The sequence below is a fragment of the Lepus europaeus genome, chromosome 2 (assembly GCF_033115175.1).
Source record: "Lepus europaeus isolate LE1 chromosome 2, mLepTim1.pri, whole genome shotgun sequence".
In the NCBI taxonomy this organism is placed as follows: domain Eukaryota; kingdom Metazoa; phylum Chordata; class Mammalia; order Lagomorpha; family Leporidae; genus Lepus; species Lepus europaeus.
This window is the reverse complement of record NC_084828.1, coordinates 108,345,045-108,366,470: the sequence shown is the minus strand read 5'-3', so window position 1 is coordinate 108,366,470 and position 21,426 is coordinate 108,345,045. Positions and strand designations below refer to the sequence as shown.

The 21,426-nt window shown below is 45.1% G+C and overlaps 1 protein-coding gene across 3 annotated transcripts in view; it reads left to right on the top strand.

Annotated features, from left to right (window-relative positions):
- Positions 1 to 4,085: 4,085 nt before the first annotated feature.
- FNDC3B (fibronectin type III domain containing 3B) overlaps positions 4,086 to 21,426 on the top strand; it is a 356,988-nt gene continuing 339,647 nt past the window's right edge. For 2 of the 3 annotated variants that reach the window (XM_062211816.1, XM_062211803.1), the window contains exon 1: positions 4,086 to 4,179. The gene's annotated coding sequence lies outside the window, so the exon portion shown is untranslated. Of the gene's footprint in view, positions 4,180 to 4,895; positions 4,979 to 21,426 lie in introns of those variants that run through there. The other variant, XM_062211809.1, reaches the window with a different exon arrangement.

Here is a 21,426-nt window from a genome sequence, read left to right as displayed (position 1 = left end):
CTGTCCTTTACTGCAAACAGTACTCCAGTAAGCTCTGGGTACTCTTCAAAACAAGATTCATTGGTTTTTTGTCAATGTTCATACTGAAGCTTGTATCAGATCTGGCTCAGGACACTAGAAAAACAGAAACAGTTGCAAAGAGTTAATGCCCTCTATCTGAGGTCAAGATTGGTTTTCAAGATTAGAAGCAAGACTGAGCTTGCCTGTGAGAATCCAGCAATCACTGTTGTAGCAATAAGAGGGACCTTGGACTGGGAATGCTGATGGGTCTTCTAGATGTTATGTGTTACTAGTCATGGTGAGCTTTGAGAGAGGGGTTCAAGTTTAAGGATTTTTGACTTTACGAGTGTTTGGATCTTTAATGGTTTGAGACCTTTTTAATGTTAGCTTTGATAGTTTCATGGTTTCCTATGTGTTTGTGTTGTATTTCTTTTCCTGTACGTTAGCTGAGATCAGGAAGTATGATTTATTTCTTAAAATGTTCATTTATTTATTTTCATTTATTTGAAAGGCAGAATGACAGAGATACAAAGAGAGATAAAGACACACCTACACAGAAAGAGATCTTCTATTGCTGGTTTACTCCATCAAGTGCCCACAAAAGTCAGGGCTGGGCCAGGCTGAAGCCGGGAGCCCACAACTATATCCAAGTCTCCCCACGTCGGTGGCAAGGAACCAAACACTTGAGGTATTATGGTGCTTCTAGGAAGCTGGATTAGAAGCAGAATATCCAGGACTTGAAACAGGCGCTCTGCTATGGGATGCCAGCATCCCAAGTGAACAACATGACTGATCGTACCACAATGCCTGCCCCAGGAAGTATGATGCTGAATCTTTTATTTTTCTTTCCTTTTCTTTTTTTCTCAGTGTACATTCCATGAGTGATGGAACAATTTATAGGCCTATATATTTGGTGAACTTCCAGCATCTTCATGTGGATGTGTTTTTGCATTTGAGCAAATCTTAAAGCTGTTTGTGGAGAAAGGTCTTAGCCATGATTATACTCCCATAATGTGGGACCTAGGGCAGCAGGTGACTCAGGCTGTCAAAACCAGATAGCAGTGCCCATTGCTTTAGATTGGGATACTTCATCCCATTTCCAAAACCAGCATTCTGGCCTAAGTCTTTATTGTTTCCTTAGTAGGTTTGGACTATGCTTCTCTGACATGAGCCTTGTGGCATCTCCTGCCAGAATACTCAACCTTGGATACTGTTTCAATCACTTCTTGTCTCAATACTCCCACAGTGTTTTCTCCCTGCATTACTTGCCAGATCTCTCAGTAGTTGAGAGCCCTCTGTCTACAAAAGTCCTACCTTTTTCTCTGAGGCTTCCAGTTTTCTGTTCTATCAATTCTTCTAGGCAAGACATCTTCATTCATTCACTCATTCCCTTGAAAGGAACCAATGTTTATTTAATATTGAGTATCCAGCAGAAAGACAGTATCATCACTCAATAAATACAAAATCATAACATCATTGGCTTTTTTTTTATCATAATTTCCATGCTCTTTCTGCTATACCATATATCCTACCATTTATTAAAACATATATTGGGATTTTTTACTATGCTAAAACTGGTGCTAGATATTAGAGATAAGAACATGAGTGAAACATTGAGATCATATATATAAACATGCATTTTAAATTATAATGTATTTTGGGGCTGGTGTTGTGGTGTAGTGGGTAGAGCCATGGCCTGTGACACTGGTATCCCATATGGGCAATGGTTTGTGCTCCACTTCTGATTCAGCTCCCTGCTAATGGCCTGGGAAAAGCAGCAGAGGATCACCCAAGTGTTTGGGCCCCTGTACCCATGTGAGAGATGTGGATGAAGCTCCTGCCTTCTGGCTTTGACTTGGCCCAACGCTGGCCATTGCAGCCATCTAGGGAGTGAACCAGTGAATGGAAGATCTCTGTCTTTCCTTCTTTCTGTAACTCTTTCAGAATAAATAAATCTCTAAAAAATTATAAAGGATTTTGTATACAGTGATGCTTCTTCTTAAGAAAAAAATCCAGTCAGGTGGAAGACATAGGCAGCTGACCTCTGAATTTCTTGTCCACTTTCACCTCTTTTGCCAAACTTTTCTTTCAACATTTAAATTTAACCTTTCACTGACGTTTCCCCATTTTTCTAGCCATTCAATTCTCCCATGTACTTTTTATTTAAAAATATTTATTTATTTATTTGACCAGCAGAGTTACAGAGGGAGAGAGGAGAGACAGAGAGAGAGACACAGAGAAAAATCTCTTTCATCTGCTGGTTCACTCCCCAGATGGCAGCAATGCTCCAGGCAGGGCCAGACCAAAGTCAGGATCCAGGAGCTTCTTCTGAGTCTCCCATGGTGGTGGAGAGGGGCCCATGCACTTGAACCAACTTCTGCTGCTTTCCCAGGCACATTAGCAGGGACCTAGATCAGAAGTAGAGCAGCTGGGACTCGAACTGGCACCCATATAGGATGCCGGTGCCACAAGTGGTAGCTTCACCTACTTCACTGCGGGGCTGGACCCTCTCCCACATACTCTTTGCAATTAATTTATTCAACAAACATAAGGGGCTACTATATTCAAAGCACAATTCCAGGTTGATGCTGTAGATACAAAAATGAACAAGACTCAGGCAAATTGAACAGGTAAACGACTTCAGAGCAATGTGATAATAAGTGAAAAGAATTATGAGATTATGGGAAAAAGAGGTTATGGGACTGTGGGGAGGGAGATTCTGGCTACAGCTCAAGGATCAGTAAATGATCTTAGGGAGGGAAGATGAAGAGTGTTCTAGACAGAGGGGAGGCACAAAGGGACCCAGGTGATTCTGGGTTAAACTGGGCTGGAGGGCATGGCTCAGGGGGAAGCTGGCAAGGCCAAGGCTGGAGAGTGGATTTGGGTCCGGTGGGACCGGTCCCCTGTGCCAGCATGAGAGCCTGGACCGTGCTCTGTGGCTCCTGGGGAACCCTTGCTTTTTTTCTGTGTTTGCCCACACAGAACTATAACCTAGGATTGGACCCATAATTTAGAAAGACAGCTTCAAGGGGCTGGCGTTGTGGTACAGTCGATTAAGCTGCTGCTTGCCATGTTGGGCATCCTGCATTGGAGTACTCGGGTCCGTCCCGGCTACCTCAATTGGGATCCAGCTCCCTGCTAATGCACCTGGGAAGGCAGCAGAAGATGGCCCAAGTACTTCGGCCCCTGCCACCCACTTGGGAGAGCTGGATGGAGTTCCTGGCTCCTAGTGTAACAGTTGAGGCCTAGTGCAGTCACTCAGAATTCCTTCCGGGGCAGCCTTGGAAGGCAAGAGCTTCTCTGTGTGAACCTCAGTTCTCCTTTCCTGACATCCCTTGTTAATTTAAGGGGAAGAATGGGATGGGGTCTATAAACCTTCGTGAGCCTGAGTAACGGGAACACATTGCATTTGACTCAAGTAATACAAACCTAACGGTTACCTTATGAGTCCTATAGTGGTCCCTGAGCTGTGCTGTGCTCGACAGGTACAGATAAGAGCAAGGCGCATACTGGCTAATGAAGGGGGAACAGGCATTTCCACTCGGTTAAGTGCGCTGGTGCCACGTGAGCTGCGAGAACAAAAGCGGTGGCAATACAGAAAAGAGTGCCAGAACAGCACACTGGGTGTCTGCGGGGATTAACAACAGAAATAAAGGAAATATAGGTGTAAATGAAAAAAATGTGTCAGGGCTTCGGCTTTGTGACTGAGCACACACTGTTTATCCCGGTGTTTTGGCGACCTGCAGAGCGCGCAGCCGTCCCGGTTCCGGCGTCGCCGGTTCTCCCACGCCTCAGAGCTCCCTAGTCCGGCTGAGTCCAAAGGAGTTCCAGCTCGGTGAGGCTGTGCGGGGGCCAGCCAGCGAGGCTCCCCCAGCTCCGGCGCGTCTGCGATCGTGGCGGCGGGACTACTCGGCGGTTTACGGCAGTGGGCGGGCCCCAAATCCCCATGTGGTCCCGACATCATTGACATGGCGGAATCCCCCATCAAACCCTCCTGGTAGTTATTTGAGCGGCGGCGGCGGCGGCCGGAGGAGGAGGAGGAGGAAGAGAGCGGCGGCGGCGGCGGCGGCGGCGGGAGCAGCGAAGAGGGCGGCAGGGATCCTGCGGGCTGCCGACTGGGAAGGCGTGGGCGACGCGTGTGTGGCGCGCCCGGAGCCCCGCGTTTCAGCCCCAGGGAAGGTAAGGCGTGCAGGCGCCCCCGGGGCTGGAGCCCACTGGGACCCCGCGCTCGGCCGCCTGCTCCCGGCGCGCTGGAAAGCCCCGGCCGGACGCCTCGTCCGCCCAAGTGCGTTCCCGTCCCGGGAGCGCTCCGGGCTTCCCGGGGAAAACTTGGCGCCAGAGTGCGGGGGAGCCCCGCGAACCCGGGGCCCGTGAGGGGGCGGCCTCTGCCCGTCTCCCCCCCCCCCCGCCGTCCCCCCCCCCCTCCCCGGCCCGCGCTCGCCGGGGTCTGGAGGAGGGAGGGACGGGCTGGCGTCCTCCCGTGGGGAAGCGGAGCCGGGCAGCTGCCCCCGGCCTCCCCCTCCCCAGCCTCCCGCGGCCCCGGGTCCGAGGAATCCGCTCCCCCGCCCGGAATCCCCGCGGCAGGCGCGCCGGCGGGAGGGGGAGGCGCGCGGCCGGCCGAGGAATCTCCGACGTGTCACTTTCCGAGGCTGTAGATTTCCATGTGGCGGAGGGCGGAGGCGCGCGTGCCAAGGGGGGGCTGCGAGTCGGGGGGCGGCGCGGGCCCGGGGGCGCGGACGCCGGCGCCCTGGCCGCGGGGCCGCCCGCCCCCGGCCCGGCCCCTGCGGGACACTCCCCGCCTCGCCGCTGGCCACCTCGGAGCGCGCCACGTCCTCCCTCCCCGTCCTGCCCCGCAGGCTCCCCCCCGGGCTGGGGGCGGTAACCGGCGGCCGCGGCCGGACTCGGCGAGCCTTGGCGGCCGGGAGCGGGGCGCGGCGGGAAGACGCGGGCGACCCGGAGCGTGGCCAGCGGAGCTCCGGTCAGTCGGTCACCCCCGAGGGGCGCCGCGGTCGGGGGTGGGGCGGCGGGCGGAATCCGCACCCCGAGGCGGCCGCGCGGACCGTCTGGTGGCCGTGGCGGGGCGCGGGCGGCCGGCGTGGGAAGGGCCTGTCACCCTGGGCAGAGAGCCGGGCCCCGGGCTGTGCCCGCCAACTTTCCCCGGCGGCCCGGGGGAAGACGCCGACCCGGGCCCGGCGTCCCGGGAGACGGGCCGGGCCGCCGAGGCGCCGTTGGCGGGGAGGCTTCCAGGAGTGCGCTGTGGGAGCTGGAGATTTTCGAATCCCAGATCCCAGCCTGCCCGCTCCGGCGAGAGGAAGCGCTGGCATTTTGATCCAGACGGTGCCGTTTGCAGACTTCTTTCCAAGTTACAACTTTTTATTTTCTCTCCTCTTCAGCGCAGCATTTTCTTTAGACAAAACGTAGAATTTGGCCGCGATGGGCCAGGCCGGGGCCAGAAACCCCGGCGTTTATCTCCGCATCCCCGTTGGCTCCTAAGTCACCCTCCCCGCACCCCCCCACCTTCCCCCTCCGGCGAGGCGTAATCATATTTTTGAACGGGCGAGGTCTTTTGTTGGGTGGGCACCCCCAGATTGCTTGTCTGTTTTTTAATGTGCAACTAATTTGATTTTAATTTCCTCCAGTTTCCAGGCCTTGCTAGGGAAAGCTAAGGCAGAGGGAATGTGCTATTTTTTTTTTTTCTTTTTCGTTCCTTTCTTCTTTTTAATGAATGTGGCTAGAGGTGGGGCATTGGGAAAAGGGGAGGCACGGTGGTGGTTGTGGCACGGAGTCAGAAGGAGCAGACAGACCCGGAAGAAGAGGAATCTGCTTTGGAATAACACTTTTTTTTTTTTTTTTTTTTTTTTTTTAAGGCTCCAGGCCTTGGGCAAAATTGCACTGCTCTGTTCTGATTTCTGTTGCCCAAGCTGAGCCTCCAGCTCCAAGTTAAGGCTGTGGCCGTGGGGGCCTGGGTACCTCTGGCAGCCTCTAGCAGCCCCTACCCCTGAGACTGTGCCTTTTGTGGGGGCCCGTGGTTCCCCTGCACTGGACGCTGACTCTGGAGACAGCCTTCAGTAAATTTCCTGGCTCCCTGGGAGCAGCTGTTAACGAGGGTAGAGTCTCTGGGCAAGTTGCTGGCTCTGCAGAGGGACCTCACCCATGAGGGTACAATTCTCACTTTGTTCAGACACCAGAGGGGCACCCACATGCTGGGTAAGAATGAGGCATGGCTGTTAAAGAAAAAAAAAAAGTCGGCACAAAATTGTTTTTAAACTCACATGTGCTTTTAAAGTGTTTTGGTTTAAATGCTTTTAAGAAAAAAAAAGTCATCTGTAAAGATAGTGTTCATTTAAAAGAAATGTTGAAGCAGCAAGATCTCATCACGGAATAGGGGGTTGTAGCTTCTAATTACAGTATATACAATTTCAGAAAGATATTCCGGTAATCTTTTAAGACAGACTTTATAAATAGCTCCCATCAGAGCATGGGCTGTGTTGGAGCGCCAGTCTTCTGGGGTTTCTGGAAGAATGCTGGGGATGGTGACAGTGCCCTTGGAGGCTAGGCTGTCTGCTGCTAAGGCTTTATGCCCCTTTTGCTCTGTGTTCTTTTCACGGGGTAGCATTTGATAGGGTCCTTGGGAATTCAGCAGAGGAATGTCCCCAACTTCTCAGTTGAGGAAAATGAAGTAGAGGGAGAGTAGCCGACTTGTTCAGGGTCATTGCCATCATAGATGCAAGTCCAGTGTAGGATTGTATTAATAGCTGCTGCTTGGGTATCTGATGGACATTAACCACTATCTCCTGTGCTTTTATTTTATATGTTATCTCATTAAAATTCTAATAAGTCTTCCCATTTAGGTGGTGTTCAGTGCACATTTATAAACAAGGGCATGAGGGTGACAGACATAAAGCGACTTGCAATGGGTCACGTAGTCACCGATAGTGCAGTCCAGTAGATTGTCTTCAGTGATGGGAAATAGTTCTATGCTGCCTCATACCTCGGCCAGGAAGCCGGTGTGACTGTTTGGAGATGGGGCAAGTGTGATGTTTTAAATTTTTACGTACGTTTCATTATTTTAAACTTAGTATTGCCCCTTGAAGCGAGTGGTGGCTGTTTTGAAGAGTGAAACAGAACTTTTCTGACTCCCAGATCTGTTCTTGTTTATAACGGGGTTCTACTGCTTTTTGGTCTCCTAGTTCTGTTTTCTTTCTTTTTTTTTTTAAAGCTTTTATTTAATGAATATAAATTTCCAAAGTATAGCTTATGGATTACAATGGCTCCCCCTCCCCATAACTTCCTCCCACCCGCAACCCTCCCTAGTTCTGTTTTCTTCCTTCACACTTCCAGAAGATGCTTAGCCTGGGCCCTGAAGTGGAGCTTAAAGGCTGAGTTAACAATATCTCACCTCTGCTTTCACACATCCCCTGGATAAAATAAGCATGTTACTATTATTTTAAAGTGCTTACGTGTCACTTAATACCAGGGGCAAGGATGTTAATGTTTTCGTTTCTGGTTCAATTAGTTATATATAGGAATTGCTGGAAAAAAAATAGAACTTGTTTATTTTAGTATAATGTTAGTGTAATTAAGGAGTCCACATAGGCGATATGCAGTCACTGATAGTGGGCTGGACAAAAGTGACTCCCTCTCACTCACGCACACCTGTTCATCTGGCGTTTCTTTCCAGAGGACTCCATAAGTGCCAAGTGAGCCAGCAGTCACTTTTTAAAAAAGTTTATTTTTCATTTTTTATTTGAAGTGCTTAATGATGGAGTGGAGAGAGAGAGATCTTACATCTACAGCTTTACTCCTTCAATGCCTTCAACAGCTAAAGTTAAGTCTAGCTGAAGCCAGAGTTTGAAACTCCATCCAGGTCTTCGACAGGAGTAACAGCGACTTGTGCCATCATTACCTTCTGTTCTTTAGGGTGTGCTGAAAAATGGAATTGGAAGTGGAACTGGGGGCTTGAACCCAGGTACCCTGATATGGAAGGTGGGTATCCAACGCAGCTTAACCAGGGCACCAAACACCTGCCCCCATCCTTGTCTTTTCTTCCATAGTGGCAGAATTAATCAGAAAAATTACAATAGTTGTTTAACTGTCAAAGTATAAGCTTCAGACACTCTAGATTCATCAGTAAATTAGGAAGACTAGCTGTAGGTGTAAGGTCAAAACAAATAGCAAGAAAAGATCTTTTTGATGGCAAATGGTTTTCTGACTACTGGATGTAATTTAAATCCATTGCATTTTAGAATTTCATTTGATAAAAATAATTTCTTCAGCTTTTTGATATTGTATGAAATAGAATTCTAGCTGATGTTCAAGTAAGCATTCATTTATCTGTTTTGGATTCTACCATAAATATCCAATAATCCAGTATCTTCTTTTCATACTACCTTCAGGAAAAGACAAATGATAAAGTAATTTATTTTTATTAGGATTTTTTAAGAGGCAGCTTCTGGCTTCGGTATAAATATATTTGAATCTGTTGTATCTTCCATGGTTAAGGTACTGCCCAGGGAGGATTGTAGTTCATAATGTTGACTCTGCAGCCATTATATCATCTGAAGGACCCAGATCAATAAATCAGCTGTAATTTGTTCAGTGTTTTAACTCTATGTGAATTGCACTGCCTCCAGCTCTACAGGTAAGAAGACATCAGTTAATGAGACTGTTCAGAGAGCTGAGACGTGCTGCTCATAACCCTTCCGTTGGTATACCATTGGGAGCTTTGTACTATTTCCAAGGAATCAGGATGAGAACCATACTATAAATAGGATCCTGATGTCCCTGTGAATGTGACGAATATGGGAAACACGATTTAACCCATGTTGTTCAGTTTGATTTATAGGCCATTGAGGAGCTTAATTCACATGAGACATATAATGTTAAAGGGGAGGATGTTGACTTGATGGGCCGAGCCTGAGGGCCACATCTGAGCATCTGTCTAAAATTTTGAAATCAGACTAGTTGGTCAGGGAGTGACCTTTTTTTTTTTTTTTTTTTTTTTTTTGTGGCTGTTTGTCCTTGGTAATCTTTTGAACCTCTTGTCCTTGATAAGCTGGGTTCCTCATCTTAGTCTATGGGGAAAACATCTCGCCCATAGCTTTTCAAATAGTTGTCACAAGGGATTAATGAGTCACTGTATTGAAAAGTGTTTGGCAAAGCCTTATAGAAACTCAATAGTTAATTATATTGCAGAGTAGAAAACAGAGCTGGTCTTACCGTATTACTTTGCATGTTCTCAGAGATCTCCAAATTGTGTTTGGACAGTTTGAAAAATGATTTGGTTTTCCTTTTGTGATCAGTAAATAAAGGTTTAAGCCTTAGGTTGCCATGTTGTATTTTCTCCACGTTCCTAATGGAATAGTTGATTCCTGACTTCTCAAAACTTGCTCCATGAGTTTTTGGGAAGTTGGTTTTTAGCTGGGCTAGCACTGCTGAAGTGAAGAGGCCAGTTTGGCTTGATTCAGGGTCATTCTTGAGGTAGAGGGGAAGCCAGCCCAGTCTCTTAAGAGGAACTTCCAGCATTGAATGACAGAGACATCAGGTTCAGTCCTTGCATGTTACCTTAGAAAGCCTATTATTTGAGGCTGGCACCGCAGCTCAATAGGCTAATCCTCCGCCTGTGGCGCCGGCACCCAGGGTTCTAGTCCCGGTCAGGGCGCCGGATTCTGTCCCGGTTGCCCCTCTTCCAGGCCAGCTCTCTGCTGTGGCCTGGGAGTGCAGTGGAGGATGGCCCAAGTGCTTGGGCCCTGCACCTGCATGGGAGACCAGGAGAAGCACCTGGCTCCTGGCTTCGGATCAGCGTGGCCAATTGGGGGGTGAACCAACGGAAAAGGAAGACCTTTCTCCCTGTTCAAAAAAAAAAAAAAAAAAAAAAAAGCCTATTATTTGAGCTTTCAGCCCTTATAGATGGAAATTGAAAAGAATTTATTTTCAGTATAGGGGAATCTTTGTAACCTTCCTGTATGTACATTTTAGAAATAGTAACTGCTTTTCCTTCATGTTAGTGCGGTAAACCCATTATTTGAGAGTTTTGCCGTGATGAGACCTTATTTTTAAGAAAACCTTGATTCTCATTCTGCAGCTATTGACAATGCACTTAGGCGGATGAGGAGAGTGTTGTTCTTCAGTTTGCACTGAGTGTCTTCAAAGATAGTAAAATAGACCTTAGCTCGTTATTTAGCGTTTGCCTTACAGTACTCTGGTGTGGCATTAGTGTTTTCCAGAGCATGCTCGGGGAGTTACTGTGGCTAGTCAGAGGCAGGTCTCTGTAGGAGGTAAGAGCAAGTCCCCCAGATGAGGGTGACTTGATGGTGCCTGAGCACTGTGCAGGGACCAGCCAGTGAGAGGCCGGTCCCACGGTCCCACGCTTACCTGCAGGGGAGTTGTTTGTGGTACACGTTTAGTGGGGACCAAGGTGTGTGCCTTGAGGGCTGGGACTGTGAGGCAGGGAGGGTGTTAATACCAGCAAGTGTGAATCGGGTGAGAGGTGACAGTAATCAGCCTGCTGCAAGTGGGGCTATTTCCCAGTTTGGAGATGGACCAGTCCTGTCTTTTTCTTGTGTCTAGTGGAAGGATGCAAGGTTATCATTCTGTAAGTGCTGGATAATAATTTCTTTGTTAACTAAAATTTTATTTGAGAATCAGAGAAAGAGAGAGAGAGAGAGATCCCATGCATTGGCTCACTCCTCAAATGCTCCCAAGGGCCTGGGCTGGGGCTGAGTTGACACCAAATCTGGGAGCCACAAACTCAATTCACCCACATGTGTGTCAGGTACTCAATTACTTGAGCCATTGCTTGTTGCCGCCCAAGGTCTGCATTCACAGGTAGCTGGAATCAGGAGTGGAGCTGGGTGCTGAAGCAAGACACTTAATATGTGATGTGGATGCCTTAACCGCTAGGCTAATTATAAGCCCCTGGATTATAATTTCTGACACCCCTAACAACATTTTTATGTTGGTTCAGGCCTTGGCACAAAATATATTTTGTCTCTGTAATATCATTAAAACTGTGTTAGTTCTAAATAACTTGGTGGGGGTGGGGGGAGATCTTCATGGGATGTGTTGAGCCAGAGTTAGCATTTTTTGAGGTTCTAGTATCCATGTTTAAAATGTCTCCAATATGAAATGATTATATTTGAGCTTAAAATGTAACTTAATTTCTTTCACATGTTTATTGTATCTTAGTCTAGAAGCTGTAGACTAGGTTCTTTTTTCTTTTTTTCTTTTCTTTTTTTTTTTTTTTTAGATTTATTTTATTTATTTGAAAGGCAGAGTTACAGAGAGGCAGAGAAAGCGAGATCTTCCATCTTGGCAATGGCTGGAGCTGGGCCAATTTGAAGCCAGGAGCCAGGAACCAGGAGCTTCTTCCGGGTCTCCCACATGGGGAGACCTAAAGACTTGGATCATCTTCTGGTTTCCCAGGCACATTAGCAGGGAGCTGGATCCACAGTGGAGTAGCTGGGACAGGAGTCAGTGCTGATATGGGATGTTGGCACTGCAGAAGGCAGCTTTACCTGCTAAGCAGCAGTGCTGCCCTCTCCCCTCCTTTTTTTTCCCTCAAAAGTAAGGCTTTTTTGTCCACTTGCAGGGGTGCTGTGCTTGCAGTTTTGGAATATTGTGTAGAGAACAGGTCTACCACGGAATTCCTGGGGCAGGACACGGCACGTTCAGTTCTTTGCCCCCTTCTCACAGTTGAGAAGTGTTACCGTTGGAGCACCTTCACTCTGTATTTAAAGTTAACTTCATATTAGAATGTAAGGATGTGACCTTGTTTTGACCCTGGGAGGAGTCATAAACATTCTTACGAAGGCAAACAGAAAAATTACTTACATAAAGTTGATGTAATGCTGGTTCACAATGGTGGAAGTACTTGTCTAAAAGATGGCCTTGTCCATTAACAGTATGTAGTATGTTTGAGGCGTAATGGCAGATTCCAAAATCCCTGGAAATAAAATGACTTAATTTATTCATAAGAGACTCAGATTCTCTGCATGCTGTGAAAGAGGGGTTTCTATAAAACAAACAAACAAACAAACAAAAAAAACATTGTTCCAAATGTAACTAAGTAGGAATTTCCAGTTATCCAGGCAAGGTTGGATAAAGTTTGGCTTTCTATTCTGTATGAAAGGTTTCCCTGTAAATATCAGAAGTTGAAATAAATCATAAGAAGAATATTTACCTAATTAAGAGAAAAAACATTTTTAAGCACCTTTTGAAAAATCAACTTACCAAAAAGCTAGTTAAAACACAGTGTGGACTGAAACTGGTTCTGCTGCTGGGCTTTTCATAAAGGTACAGAGAGTCCCCGGAAAGGCACTGCTTTTTGTGGATGGTCATAAAGTAAATGTTGATGTGCTCAGTATCACATGAACTAGGAACAGGTTACCAGCACCAGAATTATGTTCTTTGAGTGCAAAATAAATCATGACAATAAGCACGGACCTATCTCTCCCATTTCCCCCAGACTTTCTAGTTGTTCTGTTGATGCTTGTTTTGCTACTTGTTAACTTATTTGTTACTTGTAAGGCCTCAGTGGCTGATGGGTTAGGATAAGTTTTACCATTTAGTGCTTTTTGCTGCCCAGCGCCTCCTGCCTGTGCCTATGGGCAAATGGTGGAAAGTGCTGAAATTAGTGTTCAAATAAACCAATTACACATCATTCTCCTTTCCTTTGGCTCTAGCAGGACCCTCCTGGGCAACTTTGTTCAGGTACTGTGTGAACTTACCATAATAAGAGTAAGTTTCTTTAAAAATGTTTCTATGTGGGTGCAAACTGTTGCAATCTTTATACTAAATTGATCTTCTGTATATAAAGAGAATTGAAAATGAATCTTGATGTGAATGGAAGGGGAGAGGGGGCGGGAGAGGGGAGGGTTGTGGGTGGGAGGGAAGTTATGGGAGGGGGAAGCCATTGTAATCCATAAGCTGTACATTGGAAATTTATATTCATTAAATAAAAGTTAAAAAATTAGAAAAAAAAATGTTTGGGAATAGGAGTGGGTATGTGGCATAGCAGTTAAGATGATGGCTGGATGCCTGCATCCCAGTTGGAGTTCCTGGGTTTGAGTTGTGGTTCCGCCTGCACCCTGAAAGGCAGCAGGTGATGGCTAAAGTACTTTAGTCCTTTGCCACCCACGTGGCAGACCTGTATTGAATTCTGGGTTCTTGATTTTGGCCTGGTCTATCCACAGCTGTTGCAGACATTTGTGGGGAGTGAGTGAGTGGATGGAGGAATCTCCTTTTGGCCTTTCAAATAAATAAAGCATAAACCTTTAAAAAAAAATCTCACACCGTTGTATATTTTACATGCAGTTCCTCAGACATGTGGTTTTTCTAGTATGTGACTCTTACGAGGTCACAGTTGACCAGTTTTTGCAGTATAAGTTGTATATGTAGGATACTGAATACATTTTTATGATACTGTGCTGCAGTTTCCCTTAAAGTATGGTTTGTATGTGCAATGGAGTATACTAATATCAGCCATGAAAAGGAGTGAAATTCTGGTCAATGCTACAACATGAAAATGTGTGCTAAGTGAAATAAGCCAGTTGCAAAAGAAAGGATAAGTGCATATTTCTGAATATCTGAAGTACCTGAAACAGGTGAACTCACAGAGACAGACAGTAGAATAGAGACTACCAGGAGCTGGGGGAGAGGAGAATGGAAGATAGTGTTTACAGAGTTTCCATTTAGGATAATTAAAAAAGAAAAGTTCTAGACACGAATGGAGGTGATTGTTGCAAAGCATTGTGAATGTATATATTGCCACTAAATGATATGGTGAAACTGGTGATTTTTAATGTACATTTTTTAACAATAAAAACATGGAAAAAATGCCTGTGTAATACCAAGGATCATCCTGCACAGTCTCCATTGGACTCTGTTTTCTCTCCCTGGGTCTGCTAGGCAGGATACAGTTGTTATTTGTTTCCTCTCCTTTTTTTAATTTATTTTTTTGGAGATCAGAGAGTTTCCTTATTTTATTAGCTGACATGAATTTAAGAAGAAACTGTTTAAAAGTAGATATCTGAAGAACAAAAAGGACATGTTAGTTTTTTGGTGACTCAAGTCATTGATTAACATCCACAGACCATGGACCATGTAATCAGTCAGAGTCATTTATCCTGAATCATGGAGTGAGTCCCCTGGAAACCAGGGAGTGCAACTGAGCCTGTCCCACTTCCTGACCTTCACACATTTCACCCACTTTTGTCATGGTTAGACCTTGAGGAAAACTTTGATTTCCACATAAGAGAAATGATGTAAGTCATTTCAGTTACTGCTCATGTTGGAAATGTATTAGGTGCTAAAATTTTTTATTCCTTAGACTGTCAAACTAAGTTAGGAAGGGGAGAGAATGAAAGAAAATGTGTAGTGGTCTGTTTTACTCATCTGAACTTGTCCCTGGTGTCTAATAGTTGTGTCGTGGTTGCTGCTGAGTGTTTTTTTGGTTTTGTTTCTGTGTTTTGATTTTGAGGGTTTTGGTGTTTCATTGGATCACCTATTAAAAGATGAGGTGATGAGACAAAGTTTAATGTCAGATGTAAAGTGTGTTTTAGAAATGCTGAAAATATCAGATAAAAATTCTAAACAAAGATTGAAGCTCATATATAAATAAATTACAGGGTAAACAATATAAATCATATACCATTAAACCTTTACTGTCCATTCCTAAACTCTTGGAAAAGAGTGTGAGGTGCTGAGTTACAAGGTTGTAATAGTGATAAGTGTGTGTGTTCTCTCTATGGGTGTGTTTTCTTTTGTGGGTATGTGTATAAATGGGCGAACACAACACCACCAAGTGAACTGCTCATACCCAGGCTGGTCATTTTTGTGGCTTACTGATTTCTCTCCAGAGAGGATCATTCCCAGTTGTTACCAGAAGGTGTGAAGAGTTATGGTCTCCTTATATCTGAGAGAGATAGGAAAAATTATTACATTGTGTTTACAGGGTGCTCTGTATTGATTTTTTTTTTTTTTTTTTGCTTATTCAAAATGTCCCATTTTCCTTTCCACAACCTCCTCATGTTCTAGAACCATCATTTTAGTTACATGATCATTTTCTTTTCAGAACCTTTGGCCATTTCTGCATTATTTGATTGTCTCATTGTCTTCCGTACTTGCTTGTAGGGCTGATTCCTGATTTAACTCAGGATCATCCAGGGTGCTTACATAGTAAATGTTCATTGGAGTCCCAGGGTGAAGGTGCCATTGGAACTTAGTACCTTTTCTCAGGCACTCAGTCAATATGTGTTCTGCTAAGGTAGTCACTTTGAAACTTGGGCCATTTAACAGAGATTTTTGTGTTCCCATGGTTGTCTTGAGGTTTTTTTTTTTTTCATTGTAGAGAACTAATAAATGTTTAATCAAACAAATTAAAACAAGGGCATGAGTCACGCTCAGTGCAAACCTAGCTTTTCAATTATTTCCATTTTAAAGAAATAAGTTCTCCAGTGAGTATGTCGAGTTTTTTCATGTCATGTCTCTATTAGCTTGCTAATTAGAAAATCTGAACAACTAGCTTCTATTTTTGTTCCCTAAAAATACGGCCCTCAATTATATATGTTTGATTTGTTTATTGGAGTCAGTTCAGGAATTAGAAATCAAGAGGATTATTTGTTAAAAAAAGGTAACTTTTCAGAGATTTGTGGTAGTTTTCAGTAATCCTTTTATAGCGAGAGTCTAGAAGGAAGATAGATATTAAGGGACAGAAGGAAAAAATCCACAAAATGTGCCTTTCTGACATGTTTGCAGCTCAGCAGAGTTGATTCTTCTAGGTGCCCAGAGTGTTGTTGAGTGCTAAACCAAGCCATGAAAAGCAACAGCATGTGGCGGGAAGACTTGAGAAGAATGACCTCAGCTATTTTGCAGGAGTTAGTCTCGGAAGGGCAGACTTCATTGGGCCTTAACAGGGTGTGGGGGGTGCATGGGGTTCTTACTCACCAGTCTGGGATGGGATCCGGGAAATTTTGATCAAGTAATTGTTCTATCAGTTGAATGATATGGTCAGACAGGTTTGTGGAACTCACACTCAGGGCTATGTGTGGTCACATAGCCCTGCAGGGGTAGGGAGCTTTTTTTCTGCTAAGGGCTATTTGGGTATTCAGAACATCATTTGTGGGCCTTATAGAATTACCAGTTTAAACATTAGCCTGTTATAGCATTATTGAATTTCTAGTCCCACACACGGTTGCCTTGGGAGGGCCAGACCAAATAATTTCTCGGGCCTTATATGGCTTATGGGCCATACGTCCTCTTCATAAGGTTTTTGAACTTATGGCTGGAAAGAAGTGAGATGAACTGAGTACTTAGAAGGTCAGAGAACTCCAGTTAGGAACTAGGGCAGAATTGAAGGGTTCAGACTTATTATTATTTTACCATCATAGTCTCTGGAGTAAAATGATAGCCAGCAATTGGATGTTTTATGTAAAAATGAAGATACCTGTTGTACTATATGTCCAGAGAGGCAGAGGCAGAGAGAAAGGGAGAGGTCTTCCATCTGCTGGTTCATTCCCTGGAGCTGTGCTGACCTGAAACCAGGAGCCAGGAGCTGCTTCTGGGTCTCCTACGTGGGTGCAGAGGCCCAAGGACTTGGACCATCTTCCACTGCTTTCCCAGGCCATAGCAGAGAGCTGGATCGGAAGTGGGGCAGCCAGGACTCAAACTGGGCCCCATGTGGGATGCTGGCACTGCAGGCGGCAGCTTCACCCACTATACCACAGCGCCGGCCTTGTGAATTACCTTTATTCATAGTTCCATACTTGGGCCAGCACCTGTCTGTGTTTTCAGGTAGCTGAATTCTAAGGCTTGAGTATCTGTTGAATGCCTTCCATGTACTCGTTTATTGCCCAGAAACCTAAAATTTGTTTCTGAAACAATAATAATCTGGACATCTCCCGAGAAGACTTCCCCAAATTGTTCTCTGTAAGAGCAATTTAAGCTTAGAATGAGAGAACCCAGTCAAAAATGTACTGCAGAGAAAGTAATGCCTAAGAAAATCTAGTGAATGAGAGAAATGGGTTGATGAAGACATGGCAGGGAGGTTCTGTCTTACGGAGAGGCTTTAAAAACTATGAAAGGGAGTGCTTTCACTCAGGGGTAATGCAGTCTCATCCGCGGTGCCTTTCATTTAAGTTAATTTGTGTTAGGAGTCAAATGCTGTGCCTATAATTTGCACCTGGAAAAGCAAAGCCTCTTCCTAATACTACCCCTTTCTCTCTTTCTCAGGTTAATGGTTTGTGGTGGTTTGGGCTGTAGCAGAGGCAGCCACAGGGGTGGGATGAGTGCAGGACTGACTGGAGCGTGTCTCATCCCCGAGAACTCGGAGAGCAGCCCCTGCGGTTAATTAAAGGTGACCTCAGGATTCAGAAGAGCCCTGTGCTCTCCCCGGCGGCCCGGGCTAAACCTGGGTAGCTGGCAACCCTAAATGCTTCCTTTGTTAGAAATCATCTTGCTCGCTTACTCCATCTTTAGAAAGTGAGTTCACCGGAGGTGAGTTAAGGACAAGGCTCTGCAGTGGAGTGAGTGAGTGACTGAGAGAGAGTGTGAGTGAGTGAGTGTGTGTGTGTGTGTGTCTCGTGGTGGGGACAGAGTCTGGGCGGAGGTGTAGCCCCAGGGCTGTGTTCCCTGAATCCTGGCTGGCTGTGTGTCTGGGTAAGCCCGGGCAGAGGTGTGGCCCCAGGGCTCCAGAACAAAGAGTGAGGGCTGCTAGGACCACATTCTCTCAGCCTGCACCTCTCTCTCTTCAGCTGGGGGCCCCAGGGGGCTTCTGCCTCAGCCTGGCTTGCAGGACTTGGTGGGTAGAGTGTTCTCGTGGCTCACCATGCAGATCACCATAGGAGCAAAGTAATTTTGAAGAATATTTACTTTGGAAAAATCATTATTACACCTCAAGATGTAGAGAGAACAGTTTTAGGTATCTACCAAAGAAAGGCACGTACTTCAGTTTTCAGGATTTGAGTGCTTTCTGTGCTTGTATTTAGTTTAAATTGCTTGCACTCTCCTCCCTGTCACCTCTTTGACCGCCTCCACCTGAAGGTGGGGATTTGGGTAATTTATTTTGGGTAAGGAATACCTGAACTTGTCTGTATGGACACTTATTTTCAAGGAAATGATTATAAGAATCTTAGGAAGGAAATTCATATTTTTAAGATGCTTTATTTTTAAAGGTAGGTTTAGGGGAAATTGTTAACAATTTTTAAAGCTTTTATTTCAAGCTCTGTTTAGCAGTAGATAGCTTACTGTGACATTTCTTTATTCGTGAAGAAACAATTATTTCTAGGTTTATTTGATTTGGAGTTATTTTAATCTTGTTATGTGATAACTGTCCTATAGCTTTGACTAGAATCTAGTGCCGCCTGTGGCAATCTAAATAATTTTAAAACTTCTAAACTTTTTCCCATTTGCTTGTTATATTCCATTTAAACATGGAAACAGTGTCACTTCCTATTTATATTTTGCTCTCTGAATCACTGTTCAACCCTATCATGATCCACTAGTTGGCTAAAAAGAGAAAGAGCAGAAGATTTAAATAAATTTCTCTTGTGTATTAGTTTAACTTCTTTGCATTTAGTATCATTTTGGGCCCCTTTGAGTTTCTGGTTTGTGAGTTCTTGGTCTTGCTTTTCTGAGGAGCAGGGGTAGTAGGAGTGGGTAAGGGCTAGGGAAGGGGTTACAGCACAGAAGGTGAGTGAGTTTGTCCTGTCCAATTTCATGTGGGCTGACAAGTTTTCCAGCTTCTACTTTCCACTGAGTCAGAGGTGAGTTCAGTACAGGGACGACTTCAGTCTGCTGTCTAGTTCATGTTCTACTTAGCAGATTCATAACCCCCCTTTTAAAAAAAAGATATTTTTTGACATAGATTGGTGTGTTTTTGTATCTTTAGTAAGTTGAAGTTTTAGTCAGGAAATATCTTTTGTAACAGTTTTCATGAAAAAGCATCGAAAGGTTAATTGCAAGCAATGTTAAATTAATAGGAATTTTTTTTAATTTTTAACAGGCAGAGTGGACAGTGAGAGAGAGAGACAGAGAGAAAGGTCTTCCTTTGCCGTTGGTTCACCCTCCAATGGCCGCTGAGGCCGGCGTGCTGCTGCCGGCGCACCGCGCTGATCCAAAGCCAGGAGTCAGGTGCTTCTCTTGGTCTCCCATGGGGTACAGGGCCCAAAGACTTTGGCCATCCTCCACTGCACTCCCGGGCCACAGCAGAGAGCTGGCCTGGAAGAGGGGCAACCGGTACAGAATCCGGTGCCCCGACCGGGACTAGAACCTGGTGTGCCGGCGCCGCTAGGTGGAGGATTAGCTTGTTGAGCCATAGCACCGGCTAAGGAAATATCTTTTTAAGAAAACCATTTTAGGTAGTTTTCAGCCCTTGTTTATAAAGACTAGCAGATTATCATATTTAGGGGCATAAGAGACTACTCACTTGGAGTTAGGATTTTTGATGAGATGATGAATTTTTATGTCATCCTTTACAGTGGAATGGTTGAGCCCAAGTGCTCTGGAGACAGGAGTTTGAGATCCCACTGCGCACATGTTTAACTCTGCTTCCATTGCTAAATCTCTTCTCTTCATTCATAAAAAGGAATTTTCTTTTTACTACTGCTTAGCTCACCGTAGAGTTTTGAACAGTGCTTAGCAAATGATAGTTGCTGCTTTATTATTTTATTGCTTTATAGTAAGAAATTTGATTGTTAGATGTTTTTCTTAAGTGGATGATAATTGTTTTTAAAATTTCCCAACTTAAAAGTGTATGTGAATACTAGCCAGGTCAGTTTTGTCTTGACCTCGCCATTGACTCCTCGAGTGCCCTTGTGCAGGTGACAGCTTTGCACCCCTACCGTTCATACTTGAGCTGTTTATCTTAGTTAGGTAGTGTGGGCATAAAATAAAATATGTAAAAAGCTCTGTGGAGGAAACAAGCGTGTGACTGCCCAGTGGCATTAAGTTATACAAGTGCTGCTTCTACCAATACTTTTTTTCTTCCTTGCCCCCTTGAAGAGAGGTTGTCCCTTTTTAACTAGATATATGACAGCCTTCTTCCTCTTCTAAGTCTAGGATCAAAGGAAAGTTGTTGTAAAGGAGTCACTCCCGCTCATTCCTTCGCTCTTTTTGTGGATGTTGTTCTAACCGTTTTAAGAGAGATCAGGCCTTGACATGAGTGGGTGAAACTGTGGGGCTCCAGAGACCTGCCTTTCATCTCAGGTCACCCTCAGTCAGCGTCGTTCATCTGTGTAATGGCGTGAAGACACCATCGCAGGCGAGCAGGGCATTGCAGGTTAGGACCTGGTAGTATTTGCACAGGTCGGTCACCTCTGCTACTCTTTGTTGTTTAGATGCTCATTTCTTGAAAATGACAGAGTATGTGGCAGAGGGGACAGTGGACAGTGTTCTCTGCTTTAGACGTGTCTGAACCTCACCACCTTTGCGTGAATTAGAAGTCAAACTCTGAAAAAGTAAAAGAGCGGAAAAACAAAACAGAGTTTCAGCTGGCTGTTTACTGTCAGGTTTTTTCTAGACATAAACACAGTTGAATGGAAAGGATAATAGGCTTTGTAGCCTGTCTTGCTCATGAGAGTGAATGAGCCACTGTTAGACTTCAACGCTGGAGAAAAAAATAACATTCACATTCTCTCTCTCTCTTTCTCTCTCTCTCTCTTTTTAAAAAAGCCAGGCAGCCAGGACAGACTAACTGATGAAAATTAAAGGTCGATTTCTTCAGTGCCCCACCTCAGTGCACGCCTTGGGCCATGTTAATAATGGCAATCCCATTATTTCCTTGCAGTAGACAGGAAATGCTGTCTACACCCATTAGATTTGTTTGAGTGGCCCCTGGCTGGAAATGAAGCAAATTTAATTTTCTAACTTGTAGGGAGAAAAAAAAAAAAGCCATACTAGGCCTCATAGAGGTTGCTTCTTAGTCTAGAATCAGAAGGGTATCATTTTGAAAGAGTTGCAATTCTTACTCTCCATTTCTGGGACTTTAGGCCTTTCTCCACACTGAAATCATGAATGGACTTCTGCATGAGCCAGAGTAGACACCCTTTTTGATGAGCGCTAGGACTGGCCTGGTGCTGCACTTGCCACATGCTTGCAGACTGCTCAGTGGCTCCCATCCCACTAGATGCCTGAAGAAGGACCTTGTCACAGCCTTGCCTCAGAAATGCGCTTGCTTTTCAGGAGCAACATTCACACTGAACACAATCTGTATGTTCATTAGGGTGATCAGTTCTTTTGTGGTCTCAGTAACAAGAAGAAAAAGTTGGTAATTAATGTCCAAGGGGAAACACAGGGGAACCTGCCCTCGCCCATCATAGTCACATGGCCTTGCAGGGTTTATTTCCTAATCTTACAGCCGACTTGGTTTCCACCTCTTCTTTTATGTTCTTTGTTTAAGAATGGGATCTTTTGGCCGGCGCCGTGGCTTAA